The following is a 20,807-nucleotide window of genomic DNA, read 5'->3' as shown; positions in this document are numbered from 1 at the left end:
CAATGGGTTCCCAAGAAGCTATTCCACAGTTTAATAGACCTCAGTGTTAGGAACTTGCCTGATATCCAGCCCAAATGTTCATTTATCATTTACATTGCATGATTCCTTTTAATACACTTGACCACCCTGAACAATTCCTCTCCCCTTCATTGTTCAATTGTCAGCTAAATTACTATTGGAAAACATTTGCCGAGAGTCCAGATGAATCACACAATCAGAAATTAGACATGAAAAAGTCCTATTAAGTCATCTAATACAGTGCATATTAAAGAAATTGTATGGAAGACAGTAAGTGTGCTTCTTTCTTTAGCAAGATAATGAATAATTATATTCATATTTAACCTAGCAGTGACTATTGATGGGTTATTTGCTTAGGAAAGCGCACAATGTGTAACAAACCTGCATGATGTAAACAGTTAATGATGAGCTCAATACTGGGCCCAGAACTTTTGGTTCTTCAGCTCCACACACATTTATAATTGGATAATGGTTTCTATGCAGATTTTTCCTTTGTTTCAATCGGCTCAGGTTTTCAATCCCCGAATCTTGGTTTCACTTACACATTCAAGCAAACCCTCAATTATAGATGGTTAAAAAAAGGTCTGGGAATGTCAAAGTTATTTTAATTCCACAAGTTCAGAAAAAGAACATTTTGTTGTTTAGTCAAAAATTTTAACGTTTTAATGGAAATGCCCATTTGTTCCATTACAGGTTTTTCTCAAGATTTTCCTGAGTGTTTTTTTTCCTTCTTTCTCTCCATTCACCCTTTCTTTGTTTTTCTCTGCTTTCCATTTGACTACTGAAAAAGCAGAAAACAAGAAAAAAATGGGATAAAATTGCAAATAGCCCCTCTTTAATTGTCCCTCACACAACCATATTTTTTCTTTTCCAATTTTGTGAAAGAAACAGAAAAATTCAATCAATGGGACACTATCATTCCAGGGTACAAAATATATCGGAAGGACAGAACAGGTCGTGCAGGGGGAGGAGTGGCACTATATGTGAAAGAAAATGTAGATTCAAATGAAGTAAAAATCTTAAACGAATCCACATGTTCCCTAGAATCTCTATGGATAGAAATGTCATGCTCTAATAAAAATATAACATTAGGGATCTATTATCGACCACCTGACCAGGACAGTAATAGTGATGATGAAATGCTAAAGGAAATTAGAGAGGCTATCAAAATTAAGAACCCAATAATAGTGGGGGATTTCAATTATCCCCATATTGACTGGGAACATTTCACTTCAGGACGAAATGCAGAGATAAAATTTCTCGATACTTTAAATGACTGCTTCATGGAGCAGCTGGTATGGGAACCCACAATGGCAGAGGCAACTCTAGATTTAATCCTGAGTGGAGCGCAGGAGCTGGTCCAAGAGATAACTATAGCAGGACCGCTTGCAAATAGTGACCATGATATAATAACATTTAAAATCCCTGTGGTGGGAAGAACATCTCAACAGCCCAACAATGTGGCATTTAATTTCAAAAGGGGGAACTATACAAAAATGCGGGGGTTAGTTAAACAAAAGTTAAAAGGTACAGTGAGTAAAGTGAAATCCCTGGAAGCTGCATGGGCGCTTTTTAAAGACACCATAATAGAGGCCCAACTTCAATGTATACCCCAAATTAAAAAACACAGTAAAAGAACTAAAAAAGAGCCACCGTGGCTTAACAACCATGTAAAAGAAGCAGTGAGAGATTAAAAGATTTCCTTTAAAAAGTGGAAGTCAAGTCCTAGTGAGGCAAATAGAAAGGAGCACAAACACAGCCAACTGAAGTGCAAGAGTGTAATAAGAAAAGCCAAAGAGGAGTTTGAAGAATGGCTAGCCAAAAACTCCAAAGGTAATAACAAAATGTTTTTTAAGTACATCAGAAGCAGGAAGCCTGCTAAACAACCAGTGGGGCCCCTTGACGATCGAAATACAAAAGGAGCGCTTAAAGACTATAAAGTCATTGCGGAGAAACTAAATGGATTCTTTGCTTCAGTCTTCATGGCTGAGGATGTTAGGAAGATTCCCAAGCCTGAGCTGGCTTTTGTAGGTGACAAATCTGAGGAACTGTCACAGATTGAAGTGTCACTAGAGGAGATTTTGGAATTAATTGATAAACTCAACATTAACAAGTCACCGGGACCCAATGGCATTCACCCAAGAGTTCTGAAAGAACTCAAATGTGAAGTTGCGGAACTATTAACTAAGGTTTGTAACCTGTCCTTTAAATCAGCTTTCTTACCCAATGACTGGAAGTTAGCTAATGTAACGCCAATATTTAAAAAGGGCTCTAGAGGTGATCCCAGCATTTACCGACCGGTAAGTTTAACGTCGGTACCGGGCAAATTAGTCGAAACAATAGTTAAGAATAAAATTGTCAGACACATAGAAAAACATAAACTGTTGAGCAATAGTCAGCATGGTTTCTGTAAAGGGAAATCGTGTCTTACTAATCTATTAGAGTTCTTTGAAGGGATCAACAAACATGTGGACAAGGGGGATCCAGTGGACATAGTGTACTTAGATTTCCAGAAAGCCTTTGACAAGGTCTCTCACCAAAGGCTCTTACGTAAATTAAGCTGTCATGGGATAAAAGGAAAGGTCCTTTCATGTATAGAGAACTGGTTAAAAGACAGGGAACAAAGGGTAGGAATTAATGGTAAATTCTCAGAATGGAGAGGGGTAACTAGTGGTGTTCCCCAAGGGTCAGTCCTAGGACCAATCCTATTCAATTTATTCATAAATGATCTGGAGAAAGGGGTAAACAGTGAGGTGGCAAAGTTTGCAGATGATACTAAACTACTCAAGATAGTTAAGACCAAAGCAGATTGTGAAGAACTTCAAAAAGATCTCACAAAACTAAGTGATTGGGCAACAAAATGGCAAATGAAATTTAATGTGGATAAATGTAAAGTAATGCACATTGGAAAAAATAACCCCAACTATACATACAACAGGATGGGGGCTAATTTAGCTACAACGAATCAGGAAAAAGATCTTGGAGTCATCGTGGATAGTTCTCTGAAGACGTCCACGCAGTGTGCAGAGGTGGTCAAAAAAGCAAACAGGATGTTAGGAATCATTAAAGAGGGGATAGAGAATAAAACTGAGAATATATTATTGCCCTTATATAAATCCATGGTACGCCCACATCTTGAATACTGTGTACAGATGTGGTCTCCTCACCTCAAAAAAGATATTCTAGCACTAGAAAAGGTTCAGAAAAGGGCAACTAAAATGATTAGGGGGTTAGAGAGGGTCCCATATGAGAAAGATTAAAGAGGCTAGGTCTCTTCAGCTTGGAAAAGAGGAGACTAAGGGGGGATATGATAGAGGTATATAAAATCATGAGTGATGTGGAGAAAGTGGATAAGGAAAAGTTATTTACTTATTCCTATAATACAAGAACTAGGGGTCACCAAATGAAATTAATAGGCAGCAGGTTTAAAACAAATACAAGGAAGTTCTTCTTCATGCAGCGCACAGTCAACTTGTGGAACTCCTTACCTGAGGAGGTTGTGAAGGCTAGGACTATAACAGTGTTTAAAAGAGAAGTGGATAAATTCATGGTGGTTAAGTCCATAAATGGCTATTAGCTGGGATGGGTAAGAATGGTGTCCCTAGCCTCTGTTTGTCAGAGGATGGAAATGGATGGCAGGAGAGAGATCACTTGATCATTGCCTGTTAGGTTCAGTCCCTCTGGGGCACCTGGCATTGGCCACTGTCTGTAGACAGATACTGGGCTAGATGGACCTTTGGTCTGACCCAGTACGGCCGTTATGTTCTCATGTTCTTAATTCTGAGGGGAAAAAAACCCTGTTTTTTTGAGTATTTTTCCTACTTAGGAAAAAACGGTATCTTTGAATAAAAGATTTTTTGTTAAAAAAAATAATCAACCAACTCTAACCAAAATATTTATGCAAAACAGTCAAAACCATTGAATTTCACTTTGCTTTGGGTCAAAACCATGTGAAATGCCAAATCCTGCAGGATTTCAGTGGAAAACCAGAAATTGGCCCAAGGTGCACAAACCTCACACTTGTAATGTGCCCAGTTCAGATTTGTAACAAATCCAAAACCAAGCAAATCTCATATGATTTCATTAGAAACGTTTGACACAGCTGTAATACACATCCAAATAGAGTAAAGAGCTACTTTTAAGTGGTCGGGGGGAGACCAAAATCATACAGAGTGAATCTGACAGCTCTGTGAGGGCCAATAGTCAGCCGACTCTCAACCTGGGCTCGGTTATCATCTCTTTACATCCCTTGACCTTGTCTAGCATCTCTGCTCTTGGGCAAGTTCACTGTTACCGCTGAGAATTGGGCTCACTCTTGGGTCTGAGTCCAATTACCTCCAGTCCCAGGCACTGTTCCTCAAGTCCCGCTACAGGGCACAGACAGGGAGCAGGCATCCAGAGCCCCCATCAGCTGCAATTTCTGCCTGCGCTAAACACAGGGGGAAGGACAGGTAGGGGGGACGGATGGGGACGAAGGGGGAAGGAAGGCTAGTCACTGTCTTGGGCTGGGCTCCCCTGCAGTCTCTCATAGCTTCTCCTCTTGGAAAATCCCCTCTCCCCTCCCCTTCTCTTCCGCCCCACCCTTGTGGCCAGCTTCACCTTTGTAGCACTTGCTCTTCAACTGTGTCTAATTGACCCTGCTTGAGTGCAGCAATGCTTCTTAGGCTTGCTGTCTGTGGGATGGGGGCATGGCCCAAGCACTCACTCCCCTTTATTCATAGACAATTCTAAACTCACACCCCTTGCTTTGGGGAGGAGAACCCTCCCAAGTGTCGGTGGAAGCTTGCTTTGAATGGGGAGGGGCAGGGAGAGTCTGGGCAGAGGAGGAAGTTGGCATGGGGGGCCTTCCTGCAGGGAGATCCATTAAGCCCATGGGGGGATAAACTGATATTTTCTCCCATCACTTAACGGGGGAATCCCTGGCCAAGCACAGGCTCCTTATTGCCTCCTATAGATGTGGGTGGGGAGGTTTTGGCCTGACCCGATTGTAATGTAACAGGCAGAGATGGAAGAACTGGGTTTTTTAGTCAGTCAGAGACACCCAGGCAGATTGGGGCCCCTATGTAGAGAGGAGGGCCCAGTGAGTTCCAGGGGAGATAGCAACAGCCAGGATCAAGTGGCTGAGCTGGTCTCTTGCAGAGAAGAGAGGAGGCTGTAGCTCACTGAGTCTAAGAAGGGGCAGTAAGCTCTACTCAGCATCAGAATAGGCCTTTTCCCTGCTATTGAGTGTGCGCAAGTGATTGGAGCATACTGTCACCTAACACGTCACCGGCCCCCACATGCGCCGCCTCAGCCCGCTGATGACGAGTGCAGGGGATGGGATGGGCTGAGGTTCCTCCTGCAGCCATTTACCGCTGCAACTGCCATGGCTTCTCCACTTCATGCATCTACCTCCAGGGCTAAGGCAGCTACAGAACTCAGCCCAGCCTGGCGGTCGGACACATGCCTGGGGACAGAAACATAGATCAGCCCCCACAACACTTCCATTGTGGGGGCCCTAACCCCTATTGCCCTGAACCCTCAGGCATCCTTTTGGGGGAGTCAGGAATCCACTCCAACATCTTTATCACCTCAACACCTAGCATCAGTCCCTCAGTCACCAATGCGGGCACCTCCTTTCTTCTGGTGCAAACTCACTGGGGCTATGTGCTCAGGCTTCCTGACGAGGCCTGCCTCCCAACCCAAAGCTTAGACTCTTAGCCTGTTGTGTCACCTTGAAAGCACTGGCAGCAGGAAGGAGGGGCTGGGTTTCTTACCAGCTTTCTAGCTAACCAGAGCTCTGTGTAGGTGTAGAGGCCAGGGTAGTGTGATGACAGACACAAAGAGCCATGCCTTAAGCAGCAACTAGAGAACTCCCTGACCAAGAAGTTTCTACCTTTATTACACCCCTCCCCACACCATAAATCTTGGTCCTCTCTGGTAACTGTAAGGGACCAGGAACTCTATAACCATGCCTGTGTGCTCCTCCCACCTGGTCCCCTCACCAGGTTTCTGGAGAGAGGACCAGATCTCACAGCACTGCTGCTGATCTGTGGAGTGCAGGCTGCACATGCTGCAAGGAAGAATCTACCCCCACAAAAATAGATATGCATTTTTTTAGGGGCCTGTGACTTGTTTAATTTTACTCACTACAGTGCCTGTCCACTATATTTACTTCTAATGGAATTCATCCCAGTGCAGAAAGACTACATAAGGTTGTATGCACCACTGACACTTGTAACTGATGGCTTAAGTGGAACCTAACACCTGTGTGGGCCCACTGCCGTGGGGGTGAAGTTCACACTTAGGGCTAAGCCGTTTGGGAATAATGTAATCATGACCAAAGAAAATGCAATGTTTGCACCACCTGCCAAAGGCATGAGTGACAGCCACCATCTTGGTTGACCCATTAGGCACTGAACCAGGGCTTTCCACAGCTAAAAGCATGAGTCTCTACAGCTAGAGAGCCAGATGCTGCAGCTGGGGGCTGTAACAGATTCACATCCTCTGTAAATCGGGCCCAGAAGGAGACATGGAACACACATGGACCACTGGGTTGGACCTGTACAATATCCTTCTCCCTCCCTCTGTTTCTGAGGCCTCCTTTGCTCGTTAATCATTAATCAGGAAAAACAGTGTCATGATTAAGGCACTACATAATGGGACTCCGGAGATCTGATTGCAATTTCTGGCTCTGCCAGAAACATCTTCTGTGACCTTGGGCAAGTCACTTAATCACTCTGTGCCTCAGATCCCTAGCTGTGACATCAAAATTGTTATTTATTTGTATTATCACCTAATGGCTCAAACATGTTCCCAATCCTGTTGTGGTAGGTTCTGCACAGACATATAAGACACAATAATATTTCCCTCCCTCGCAGCAGGGTTGTAAAGGTAAATCCATAATAACTTGAAGGCATGCAGATAATTAAGGTTGTATGCTTGTAAGCAGAGATCACCCTTTTAGGAGTCACAGGCAAAACTTAATGTATTACAAATTGCCCCCTCTAAATAAAAATATGCAATATCGTATGAGTGTGTTACACATACTGGATGTGATCCAAAAGCTACTGAAATCAATAAAAGTCTTTACGTTGACTTCAGTGGGCTCAGGATCAGGCCCACTATGCATGTAATTTGCACATATAAATAGTGCATATGAATATACAAGGTATATGCTACACAAACCTCTGTTGGGTACGGAGAGAGACATATAGACAACAGAACTCCTCAGATCTGGAGTAATGTCTTTTTATGTCTGAAATGCAAAGCACCTCTATGGTATACAAATAAGCACATACAGAATATTTAGGTGTACGTATTTATAAAAAGTAGATGTGATTTGCTTAAGCTGACGAAAGAGAGGGAGATGTATATATGTACAGATACATAAACGTATTAAATTACTTTTTGGGTGCACATCCTAAAACGTAAATTCCAATTTACCAATCCATCTTCTTCCAGACTCTGTCCAATATTGCACTTGTAGTGAAAAATCCAGAAATCATTATCCAGCCTTCAATCAGTGGCTTACACAGCAGGGTAACTTGCTTTATCTTAATAGTAAGATAGTGACTGGCAAGAGCAATAACACTGAGATAAGACTGGATTCATATCGCTCCTTGTCAACATTCTTGGCACACTGCTTGTTTTTTATTCTTGAATAGAGACTCAATCAATCCTACCTCACAAAATTACTTGTGGCAGTGCCTGGAATGTTGTAGTGACTTTAATGATATATCAGCTTTAGAGGTATTGGATTTTTATAACTTTTTACAGAACCCTCTCCAATGCAGTAAGTTTGTTTTAACACAACAGTGAAACATATTTTATGAAGAGGCCTCTCATCATTAAAGTCACGTGTGAAAGATATTTTGTCATTGTTGTCTTTGCTTGTAAGAGTGCAATTGTAATGTACTTGCCTTATATGTGATGCTGCCCTCTAGTTGATGACCCGGAAAGCAAGGAAGAGACCTACTTCCAGTGTTATCTTAGGGTATGTCTACACTACCTGCCGGATTGGCGGGCAGCGATTGATCCAGCGGGGATCGATTTATTGCATCTAGTCTAGATGCGATAAATTGACCCCAGAGCCCTCTCCCATCGACTCCTGCACTCCAGTGCCGCGAGAGGCACAAGCAGAGTCGACGGGGGAGTGGCAGCAGTTGATTCACCACAGTGAAGACACCATGGTAAGTCGATCTAAGTACGCTGGCTTCAGCTATGTTATTCACGTAGCTGAAGATGCGTAACTTAGATCGACCCCCACCCCAGTGTAGACCAAGCCTTAGTGAGTTCTCCTTTATCTCAGCCGGCAGAGGATTATGTTATATAGAGTTGGAGAGCCATTTATTATTTGTATTACAGTAGCAATGAGAGATACCAACAGAGATCAGCATACCATCACGCTAGGTGCTGTACAAATATAAGATATTTTTGTCTGTTTTGTTCACGGCAGGAACTAAGGAACTTGCCTAAAAGAGCACAGCAGGGAACAATAAAACCCAGTTCTCCTGACTCTCAGTCCAGTGCCATGTCCCTGCTTCCTAAATGTTTTTAGCTAGAAATATGCGCAAACTACTTCATTTAATAAATTTAAATGAGTTTGCGACATTAGGGACACATGCGCACACACATGCTTCATATTCTGGGGGAAGGGATAGCTCAGTGGTTTGAGCATTGGCCTGCTAAACCCAGGGTTGTGAGCTCAATCCTTGAGGGGGCCCCTTAGGGATCTGGGGCAAAAATTGGTCCTGCTAGTGAAGGCAGGGGGCTGGACTCAATGACCTTTCAAGGTCCCTTCCAGTTCTAAGAGATTGGTATAACTCCAATTATTACCTTTCTGGTTTTAGTGTAGATTTCATTTAGCCTTTTGTAGTATATGTTCACTGTGTATTTGTTAATAAAAAAAATCTAAAAGAAATGTCTTCATGACATTTTGGTAGTTTGAAAATCATCTGAAAGCACAATAAAAAAATCAAAAATATGATACAAAGTTTACTCTTCATAATTAAACAATAAGACTACAGTATATAGTTTCATACATCCATTGTAAATACTAAATTAAGAAGCCTAGATGAAATGTCAGAAGCTTTTCTTATGAGTTCATATCAGCAATATGATTATCATATTGATTCTGCATATCAATGAGATACTATCATACAGTGTTTATTCTTCACCCAATTGCTTTCTTGAATGTAATAAAATTAAATCCAATCTGATATTAACTGTAAACACACAGTGATATTATATGTAAATATCCATTTAAAAATCTCTCAGCTTATTGATATTCAAATGCTTTCTCCAAGTGTAATGTTGCAAACTACAATAATATATTTTTCAACCTTCATCTCAGTACTGGAATTCAAAAGAGGATAATCTTTTTCCATTCCTTTCCATAATATTGCATTATTTATGCAGAAGAACATGCAAATAGTAAGTCTTTTCTGCATAAACTATGCTTTTTAGTAGATCCCTTCTGATTGGTCTCAAGGAAAAAAATGTGCAGTACATTCTAAACCAGTCCTGAGCAAATTGGACTTTGGGTAACTTCATTCTGTCCTAAACAATTTCAAGTGGATGCAGTATTCCTTGCTGTATTTTATGGGTTTGGAGGGCCACTTATTGTTTGTAGTGCAGCAGAATCAAGAAGTCCAAACCCAGATCAGACCCCCATTAGATCTTGATTGTGACTTGAACTATGCAGATTTTGGATCCAGTGGCATATAAATAAGCAGGAACTGTATGCTCTCAGACAGGTGTCTGAGTCCCAACTCCATGTGGGTTGGTGCGGTTTACCACCCTGGCTTAGAGATAGGCTGAAAGCCACAATCTACTCCCTTCTTCCCTGGTTTCCTAAATAGCTGTGTGATTCACTGCCATATCCTGATTTTAATATTATTCCCACAAAAGTAAAATGAAATATATTTAATAAAACACATGTGGTGTGCCAAATAATATGTGCATTATTCATTTGAAATGTATGATCTACACTGACTTTTCAGCCATAGATGTAAATGTAATCAGCAGTATATAGACCCTGGAAATTTGTAAGTGGCCTGACTTATTATTGCTGTCTGAAGCCCAGATCTGAACAGCTTCAATGCCCAGGGTTGTTTGGATCTGAACTAGTTGAACTCCAATCCTCCACTAAACATCATCATCAAGCAGCATTTCCTTCTGAACCCCTTTTTAAAGATGCAACATGGTTACTTTCCCGGAGGAAATTTCCATAGTCCTGTAACAGTTTCTGACTGTAGCAACTCTCAAGAGCATCACACTGAACTTGCAGTGCAAGTTAAAAATAAATAAATAAAGTAGGTAAAGAAGAACCTTTCAAAGTTCATGCTGTATTTCACCTGACTAGCATTAAAAAAAGCTTAAAAGAGGAGCCTAATGCCATGATAAAAAAATACACACAAAGGACCTAGCAGCCCAGAGATCAGGGCTGGCCAGCGTCAGGCATCTTGCATGACACCCACATAACTGACAGTCCTTTCATGCCTTGTCCTGGCCCAGCTGAGATATTAGTATCAGTATGAGGCTGTTGCAGTGCCTGCTCTGTCCCTTCTCTTGCTGCTCCCACTGGTGTCTGGCTAGAAGAGCAGAAGTGAGCTTGGGGAGGCAGCACTGGGGACGTACAGCCTAGAGAAGTTAGGAGAGCACTTGATCCACCAACACAAGACACTCCATATCCCCACAAATATAGCCCACTACTAACTCTCTCCCATCAGCTGACCCATGCAACCACCAATGGGCTCTCCTCACAAGCTCCTGCTGTCTCAGGCAGCCTCTCCCACCCCAACATTTCACTAGATTGCACCAGATACTCCCCACAAAGCCTTTCTCCAGGTTGCCAATACCCTTCTCTCTCCAGCCTAGCAGTTGCCCCATCGACTCCTTCACCTGTCTCAATGCCCCAGGGCACCTTCCCACTGTGTGATTCCGGTGTTCATATGCGGGATAGGCCTCTAACTCTCAGCCACATCTGTTCCCACTGGTTGGCGTACTGTGTTTGATGGGGGATTCCATGACTTTCCTCCATACATGGAGCTTCTGAAAACTTGGCTGGTTTGCAGAGTGAAGGGATGATGACCTCCTCTTGTCCAATGTCAAGGACTGAACCGGGAACCTTCAGAGCTTAAGATTGTAGCTGAAGAGACAGGCCAGCTAGCTGGGGTGTATAACAGAGCCACATCTTCTGTAGATCAGGCAAGGAAGGAGACATGTGATATTCACTGAACAATGGGTTACAAAAGTAATCTATATCTTCACCTATATGGTGCTAACTCAACTACCCATTGAAGCAGTTCCTTGAATGAAAATCCTATTTCCTAGGTTTTCACAATATATGGGGAATAATTCTACCTGCAATTCATTGTCCTCTTGACCGTTTTTCACATTTTGAAGCTATACAAAGCCATCTAGGCTTTTTCAGTACGGTTAACATGGCTGCAGAATGGATTTAAGTCAGTGTCTATTTGGATCAAAGGGTGCTGTTTTAAGGTGTCAGTAATGCTGTGCATCACATACTAAGCCCTCTCACATCTCCCTGTTTAAAAGGATTTGCAGCTAAAGCTGTTTCAAGTTCAGCTACATAGTCAGAGTTCAGGGACAAGGCACAACAATACGTTGGCGCAAGATGGTAGAAGCCAAAATTTACAGGGAGATGCTTGTGAAGAGATTTTACTGAATCCTTATAAGGCCAGTGGCTGGTTCAAAGAAGTCTTGAGACCCCTTGATTGGAGTTCCTGGGCTGCAAGGGCCAAGGTTCAGTGTTTAACTTGAGCTTATTCCCACATCCTACCAGTCCCAGACTCATATACCTTGCCAGCTCTACAGATAGAAAGTTACAGGCCTATCATTGCCAGGTAGTTTCTGTAGAAACTTGGGAAAATGGCCGGTGGGGAGTTCCTGTTCAACACCAAAGGTGGGGGCGACAAAAAGGAGAGAAGAAAAATTACCTCTTCCATGAAATTCAAGTTATCACCACAGGGCTCTGTCAGCACACATTAGATTGTGCTCCACACAATACAGTGCAGGAGTGCAACCAGCAAACATTACACAGTGTCTCAACCTGTCCCTAGGAGACAGTTGCAGTTGCAGACCAGGTTGCATCGCATGGACTGCCCCTAATACTTGCTATTATGTAAGGGACTGCATACATATTTATTACAGAAAGGATGATCTTGTGGTTTGGGCAATAGCTTCAGAAGACCTGGGTTCAGCTATCTCCTGCACCAGCTTTCCTGCATGACCATAGGCAAGTCACTTAGTCTCTCTGTGCCATATTTCTCCATCTGTAAAATGGGGACAATAGTACTTTCCTGGCTTATGATGGCTCTCAGGATATAACCAAACAATGCCAGATTTTTGTTTGTTGGGTTTTAAAGTCAAGATTATGCAATGCTCCAGGAAGAATTGCAGAAGCAATTTTCTCCCCCCTATGAAATGGCTACATTTGTAAATAAATAAATAAATACATTGTCTGACCAGCTCTTTTGAAAGCCCAATAATAATTTGGGGACGATCCCATAAATTATGCCCTTTTGCATCTAAACATCCAGTCTCATGGATCTCAGAAGCAAGCCATATACATTATAATTCCACATCTGCAATGTAACTAGTGCTGTGAAAATCTAAAGTCCACTGAAGGGTCAAACACACACTAGCAAGGTTTAAAACTATAAGACACAGAAGATGAGTGTTTTTAGAAGTTATTCAAAGTGATTATTATACAGTTGTACATAGGTTTTGTCATACCCACAATGCTCACTGATCAAAATGGCTAGCAATTCAACAGTATGTTTCTAAAAACAGACTGAGCACAAAGTTTCTATACAAAAGATTTAGGAGTTTATGAGTTACCACCATAATCACTCCTCTCTGACCCCCCACCAAAAGGCGAGAAAATATACTTTGCACACATTACAATCAGATAAACAAACAAGACAACCACTGTGAGACTATTTCAATATATAAACACAATATTTCCTTTCAATGTTTCCTATTGAGAGAACATTTTGTGGCTATTAATAGCTTTCATGAAACATCAGTTTAAGCAGCCTGACCTGACTCCAGACACAACACTAAATTTTAACTAATGAGCTCTTAACTCTCAGTTACGTATATGGACATTCATCAGATGACCAAATAAAAACAGTAAGACACCAAAACAAATGTGCTGCCAGCAGCATTATGGTGAGTCACTTTCACTACCCACCCATCTCCATGTTAATAGGTATTTTGCTACTGCAGTTGTGTTCCATGTTTCAGTCTTGATCATTACAGCTGTCCAATACAAGTCAAAGTCCTTCCACACTGCTCACTTCTAGGTCCCCGAAGAAATATGGTAAACGGGAAAACACTTCTGAACTACTGATGACTGACATAAATCTATAAAATATTTCCAGAGGCGATATCAAGACAACATACAATAAACATGCTCATGTTTTATGTATGCTGTCTACAGATTCAGAAATCAATCACTGGATACTTTAGCATTTCAAATACACTAAATAGTCGGGCAGCATATCAAACTCAAAGGGAAATATTTTACATCTGCTACATATCATTAGGACTATACGGGCTTGGAACATTAGTTAAAATAGGTACTTGAGAATTGTTATTTTTTTATTTGAAATGTCTTCCATTCCTGGAACTAATAGATCTCCATCCGGAGACTGTCTTAGCTACGGTGAGGCAAGACATTTTTACAAAACTAATAATAAAAAAATCTCTATGGGGCTGATTCATTAAAATGAACCACACACAATATGCACACACTTCAGCAAGGAGAAAGAAAGAGAATTATTACCCACCCATTAGCCCCTATTCATCTGGCCATACGCCTTTATCATGCATCCAGTTAAACAGGATCTCCAATCATACGGCCATCCACCAATTAGCATACATGTGAGGACTGAATCAGAACGAATAAACTGCAAACACCTAACAAAGATTCTTCTTTGGCTCAGGTGGTAGGAGCCTGCCTGGTAGAATAGGAGGATGGGGGTTCTTTCTTCTCTGTCATTGTGAGTTGCCAGGCAGCATGGCAACTATGAAGGAGGTCATGAGATAACAAACCACAGAATGTTCATGTCAAAAAACACCTGGGAAATGCCGTCACTTGATGAGGATGGGAGTAAATTAAGTCAATTGACTGGCGGGGGGACAGATGGTCAATATGTGACTGTGTCCATTTATGCAGGCTTGATGCTATTGGCACTCAAGTTTCGAATAAATTGGGCAGATGACCCATGTGTGTACATAACTCTCATTTATGTTAACTCTTGCCTGTCCATTGGGGGGAAAAAACAAATCCTAATGAATACAGCACCGTGTGCGATAAGAATCCTTCCGTGGTGAAGAGCACTTTATAAGACACTATGTTATAACTGGGGAATGAGAAACAGCAGAGCCAGGGCAAGTCAACGGACCTAGAATGGGCTGTGAACCCAGCTTACAGATCAATTGTGTTCAGCTCCTCTGCTCACTATGTGGTGGAGAGAACAAGTTCACTAAAAGTCAGAGCAGGGGACAAAGAATCAGGACTCCTGAGTTCTCTCCTGCACTCTGGCACTGACTCACTGCATGACCTCTTGAAGTCACTTAACTTGTGCTGAACAGTTTCCCCTCTCTAAGATGGATATTGAAGAGTTCTGAGGCTTAGGGTATGTCTACACTGCACTCGTAGGTGTGACTGCAGCACAGGTAGACATGCCTGAGCTAGCGTTAATCTAGCTAGCACCAGTACCAAGATTAGTAAAGCTACATAGCAGGACAGGTTTCAGCGCTGGCCGTATAAGCCCATTTGGGACCCTGGCTATTTATTCAGGCAGCTAGCCTGTGCTGCTGCAGCTTCACTGCTATTGGCACCGCTAGCTAGATTAAAGCTAGCTTGGGTATGTCTACGTGTGATGCAATCACACCCCCGCACAGGGACGGCTCTAAGGATTTTGCCGCCCCAAGCACGGCAGGCAGGCTGCCTCCGGCAGTTTGCCTGTGGAGGGTCCGCTGGTCCCGCGACTTCAGCAGACCTCCTGCAGGACCTGCCTGTGGGAGGTCCACCGAAGCCGCGGGACCAGCGGACCCTCCGCAGGCAAGCTGCGGAAGGCAGCCTGCCTGCCGCCCTCGCGGCGACCGGCAGAGCGCCCCCTGCGGCTTGCCGCCCCAAGCACGTGCTTGGCGTGCTGGGGCCTGGAGCCGCCCCTGCCTCTGACTGCAGTGTGCACACATCCTTCGTGAACATTTGTAAACCAGTGCCAGAGCTGCAGACAGGGGTGTGGCAGCAGCCAACGTGCCAGAATCAGCCCATGTGACACCAAGTGATATGCAGTTCTGTAGGTCTTGCGTGTGGGTGGGGTGGGAACTGGGCAGGGCCTGAAAACATAACAGGGGATCAAACACACAGAGCCCTCTCCCCATTCCATGGATCCTGCCCAGATGCATAGCACACCACCCCCATTTTGCAATCCTAAAGACCCCTTCCCCGCGTGTCAGGATCAGCACTGGCTGACACCCCTGGGGGCAGCCTGCAGCTCTACAGAGGGGAGTCCCAAAGTGTGAGGCAGGAGGTTATACTGACACAAGGCAGCATTAACACACCGCTGATTTTACATATTAATTTACGGCAGGTTATAGGGCATGCAACTCCCTCCTCATTTCTGGCTCCTCCCCTTTCTTACAGGGGTAGAAAGGTGACGACTTGAAGCAGGAAATGTATGTCTTGACTTGTTCAAGGGATTTGATCCCCATCATCCTATGCGGAGTGCAGGGGAGCCTATGGGCCATTCAGATTTCTTGGAACATATTTGGGAATCTCTCTCTAGTAACCATAGTAGCATTAAATAAAATATATTTTAAACACTTCTGAACACATAGCTCTGGGATCAGGCCGTGAAAGAACTCAGAAAATTTCCCTACCAGCTGCACAGTATAAGAGACCTGGAAGCCTCCCCTTAAGATGCAAAAAGGGCCCCTTCTAATTTGAGTAGGCTAAATGGAACGCTTGTTGAGATTCAGAGAACCTTTACTGGGGAAAATTGGGCATGGTGGGGTTACATAAATGGTTATCTTCTGCAAATGAGGAAAATTAATATTTTTAGCCTTAATCTTAGGTAACAAATAGGATTTAAAACAGAGAGACTAAAACACAGTGTATGTATCATGGCTGGGAAAATAGGTTTGTACCTTTACATCTATAGATAACATGGACTGCATTGTCAAAAGTGGGCAGTGATTTGGAGTCATTCAGCTATCAGATGCTCAACTTAAAACATTTTAGTAGGGTCTGACTTTCAGTGGCTGGGTGCCCAGCACTTAATGAAAATCTAGCCCATTTCAGGTAGGAACTTTCAAGAACAAAGCACCCCAAATCACTAGTCATTTAGGAAAATTTAGGCTACACACACACGAATATCAGCAAATCCATAACACATGTTGAAAACCATGCACTTACCTCAATAACACTGTTAGGTAAGTTCTTGGGGCCGGGATCAACTACAGGCACGTGTGTATAGCTATGTACTAGTGTGGAAATTTCCATTATTACTTCAGTTTCATGTGATAATAATTCCTTATGTTTTTTAACTTTCTTCTTTGCCTAACGACTGTCTCAGTTTTAAGAAATAAATGAGCAGATTCTGGTGGAAACTAAATGGAAAAACATTCCATAACTCACAATCCATTTCTCAAGGAATGTAGGGCTGTGTTTGGGGTGTTATGCAGGGAAATAGAGTGAAATAAGTTAGCTTAAACCCACCCTTACAGGTAGCAGGGTGCCACAGAGCAGCCCATAGAAAGAGAGAGCTTCTCTCAGAGCTGCTTGAGTCCCGCCCTAAGCCCAGCTGCTTCCTTGAAAGGGCTATGAAAGGGCCGTGCAAGCTGCACTGGTTTGTGATTTCTCCCAAGCAGAAATCACCAGTAGTTTGCTCTTGCAATGTGATGCATGCAGGCTGGAGCATCACCAAAGTCATCATGTTTGCAAAATCAAGGGCCCTTGTTCACAATTCCAGTTTAATTTGAATAGAAAAATTGCTTGGTCATTTAAAGTTGCCATTTTTAAAAGGACAGCCAGAGTGAAATCATGCCTTCTAACATTGCCCAAGTTTGAAATCATTCTTACGATCCTGTTAACTAGTTCCCTCAGAATTAGGTCACTCCTGCCAAAATGTAATGGTGGCAACTTCCTGACTGAGAATAATAAAACTTAGAATCTATTTATAGAAGCATGTGGCTTTCCTTTAAACTGGGGGTTATTTTGAAAATGGATGTAACCTACTTTAACTTTTCCTTATTTGGAAAGGGAGTCAGGGGTTCTTGCAAAACAAGTTAATTGAAATGGAATTCTACTTGGATCTGATTTACATTAGAGGATAATTAAAGTCTCTATCCTTTAATCATGCTCTTTTTTTCTTCCTTTAAAACAAACTGTTGTGAAGCTGGAGTTGTCCCTTAGCTATTGCTACTCAATAGACCAGCAGTGCCGTGCTGAAGGGAGCTCTCAGGAACACCTTGTTGTTGTTTTTTTCAGCCAAACTGAAGGGAGGAATAGGATGATTGCTGTGCTGCTGGCCCAGACAGAGGTGACTTTTACCACGGGGGCTCAGAAAAATCCTTCTGTAGAACAAACATTTGCCTTCAGAATGGGCTAGATTGCACCAAGAGTCAGGCACTTTAAACTTTCCTTGGGGGAGGATAATATCCAGATCCAAAGGTGCCAACTTTCTCCGGTGCCGGTGGGTGCCCACGCCCCCTGCCCCTCTCCCTGCTGTTAGCCCTACCCTGACTCTACCTCATCCCCACCCCTGGCCCTGCCCCCATTCCAACCCCATCCCCAAAGTCCTCACCCTAACTCCGCCCTCCCTGCCCCTATTGGATCCCTTCCCCAAATCCCCGCCCCAGCACCGCCTCTTTCCCCGGCACGTGGCATTCCCCCTACTCCCCCCATCCCTGCCCCAGGAATCAGCTGTTTCGCAGCGCAAGCACTGGGAGGGAGAGAGGGGGGAGAAGCAGGACATGGCGGCACACTCGCGAAGGAGGCGGAGACGGAAGTGAGCTGGAGCAGGGGGGCGGGGCAGGGCCACAGGGAGTTGCCAGTGGCACCCACCAATTTTTTTCCATGGGTGCTCCAGCCCCGGAGCACCCACAGAGTCAGTGCCTATGTCCAGATCCCCCTTAAAAGGTCTTAACTTCCCACGACCTTTCCATTTCAACTTGCACCTGGTGCACACTGTGCCGGGCTAGGTATATCTCTTAAGAACAAAGTATCAGCATCTGTTGGGAAGAGTCACACATGTTATGGCCCCGATTCTGCAAAGAGCTCCGTGCCACTGAAGGCAAAGAGGTTTTCAATGGCTGCAGATGGCTGCCTGCACAGAGCACATAGTAGTATTGGGCCCTAAGTATGTTTGTTAAGTGCTGATCCCTGTGTAACAGAAGACAAACGAATCCCCTCACCCATCCTTTCTGACAGTATAAACAACTCTGTTATATGGATCTCATCGGAAGCTAAGGGAAAAAAATATTGGGGAGCTCTTTGTCAAACTATTGGCAGAGCACCAGGTACTGGAGCCACGTTAGCTCACCGCTGTCCAGAAGTTACACTGACCTCTGTGCAGGCAAACAATTGTGAAGGGCGTCATGTAGAGAGCTGCACAATGGAAGTCACATACAGGGCACAACAACTTGTATTCACCGATTCCAAGGACAGAAGGAACCGTTCTGATCATCTAGACCTCCTGCATAACACAGGCCATAGAATTTGCCCAAAATAATTCTTAAAGTAGATCTTTCCAGAAAAAAAATATCCAATCTTGATTTAAAAATAGTCAGTAATGAAGAATCCAGCATGCCACCAGGCGTTGCTCTAACGGTAAGTTACTCTTTGTTAAAAATGTACACCTTATTTCCAATCTGAATTTGTCTAGTTTCAACTTCCAGCCATTGGATCATGTTATATCCTTTCCTGCTAGATTAAAGTGCCCATTATTAAATATTTGTTCTCCATGCAGATACTAAGAGACTGCAATCAAGTCACCCCATAACTGTCTTTTTGTGAAGATAAAAAGATTGACCTCCTTGAGAATATCACTATAAGGCATGGATTCTAATCCATTTTTTTCCAGCAGTGATCACACTAGTGCCAAATACAGAGGTCAAATAACCTCTCTACTCATACTTAATATTCCTGTTTATGCATTCCAGGATCTTATTAACCATTTTGGCCACAGAATTGCACTGGGAGCTCATGTTGAGCTGATTATCCAGCATGACCCCCAAGTCTTTTCAGAGTCACTGCTTCACAGAATAGTGTTCCCCGTCCTGTAAGTCGGGCCGACATTCTTTGTTCCTAGCTGTATACATTTACAATTCGTCATATTAAAATGTATATTGTTTGCTTGCATCAGGTTTACCAAGTCATCCAGCTCGCTCTAAATCAGTGGCCTGTCCTCTTCATTATTGATCACTCCCCTAATTTTTGTTTCATCTGCAAACTAAATCAGTGATGATTTCATGTTTTCTTTTAGTTATTAATAAAAATGTTAAAGAGCGTAGGGGAAAGAACCAGTCCTTGTGGGACCTCACTAGAGACACACCCACTCACTGATGATTCCCAGTTTACAAATTACATTTTGAGCTCTAGACGATAGCCAGCTCTTAATCTACTTAATGTGTGCATGTTAATTTTACATTCTTTTAGCTTTTTAATCTGTGACCAGTGCTGCTTATTCTTAAGCATCATCTATTGCACTTTTCCCATGAACTAACTGTTAACATCTAGACAGACATGGTCTACTCTTGGACCGTTTCTTTTCCTATAAAGGAACTATACAGTTTTTGAAATGACTTGCTGCTCTCCCAATCTGTATCTCTTCTGTCTGTTGCTCTTTGCTCACTGGAGATTTCTGTGCTGCTAGATTTTATGGTATTGTCTTTGCCAACTCAGGATGGTCGCTAATAGGCAAACTGCTTTCCTAGTCATGGTTTTTATCCAAAGCAAGGCCGTGTGACTCATTTGAGTCTTCCCTTCATTGTTCTTGGTAAATAACAGTTGCAGTGGTAGAGCTGTCCTTGTACTAATATCTTATATGATCTTGGTACTATTCTGCACAAATGTCCTCATCCTTCATCTCTTTACTATGTCATTAGATTGTGACATCCTGTACCCCATGTTCACCATTTTTATAAGGGTATGATATTTTTGTGCAAAATATGCCTGGTGAGCTATAAATTGAAAAGCCATAATCTCCTGAGTATTATTGTCCTGGTAAAATGTGTGTATCAATATTGTATGTGACGCTATAGGATTTTACTATGTATCGTTGTTATAATGTGCTCCAAGGTTCAAAAAAGCAGGTCCAAGCCAGTTTTTCAGAGGCAAAAACTCACTGGCACTGCAGCCAGATGTTAAAGAAGATCACCGTCTTAAGCAGCCATTCATCAGCACATGGAAAGTGCAAATAAGAAATTTATATTGCATCATAGGAATATTTCAAACCTCATGTCCACAACAGACTGTGTGTCACCCAGATTCAGCAAGGATGTTTCTATCACAAGAAATTGAGTTACGAAAGTGGGAGGAAAACATTGACTTTACATCTCATCCTCCCATCTCTCTGCTTATGATATCAACGAACACCTTACGGACTCCGAACTGGGGGAGTGGTCTCTGTCTGAAAGGAAATCCAGCCTGTGAACTATTAAAACTTATGGTGAGAGAACGATACTTGCTTTAAATCCTATAAGCTTGTCAAAATTTAGGAATTAGCTTGTGTTTTTCTTTTTATTTCTTTTGTAACCAATCCTGA

At 42.8% G+C, this 20,807-nt stretch overlaps 1 long non-coding RNA gene across 1 annotated transcript; it reads right to left on the bottom strand.

Annotated features, from left to right (window-relative positions):
- Nucleotides 1-754: 754 nt before the first annotated feature.
- On the bottom strand, nucleotides 755-13,968 carry LOC123361760. The gene is made up of 3 exons (XR_006576218.1): nucleotides 13,818-13,968; nucleotides 5,276-5,464; nucleotides 755-799 (listed from the first exon to the last, which is right to left on the bottom strand). It is a non-coding gene; the product is annotated as an uncharacterized LOC123361760 (long non-coding RNA).
- Between the last annotated feature and the right edge of the window lie 6,839 nt (nucleotides 13,969-20,807).

Source organism: Mauremys mutica, chromosome 1 (assembly GCF_020497125.1).
Source record: "Mauremys mutica isolate MM-2020 ecotype Southern chromosome 1, ASM2049712v1, whole genome shotgun sequence".
Lineage (NCBI taxonomy): Eukaryota > Metazoa > Chordata > Testudines > Geoemydidae > Mauremys > Mauremys mutica.
This window is presented reverse-complemented; position numbering and strand designations above follow the sequence as displayed.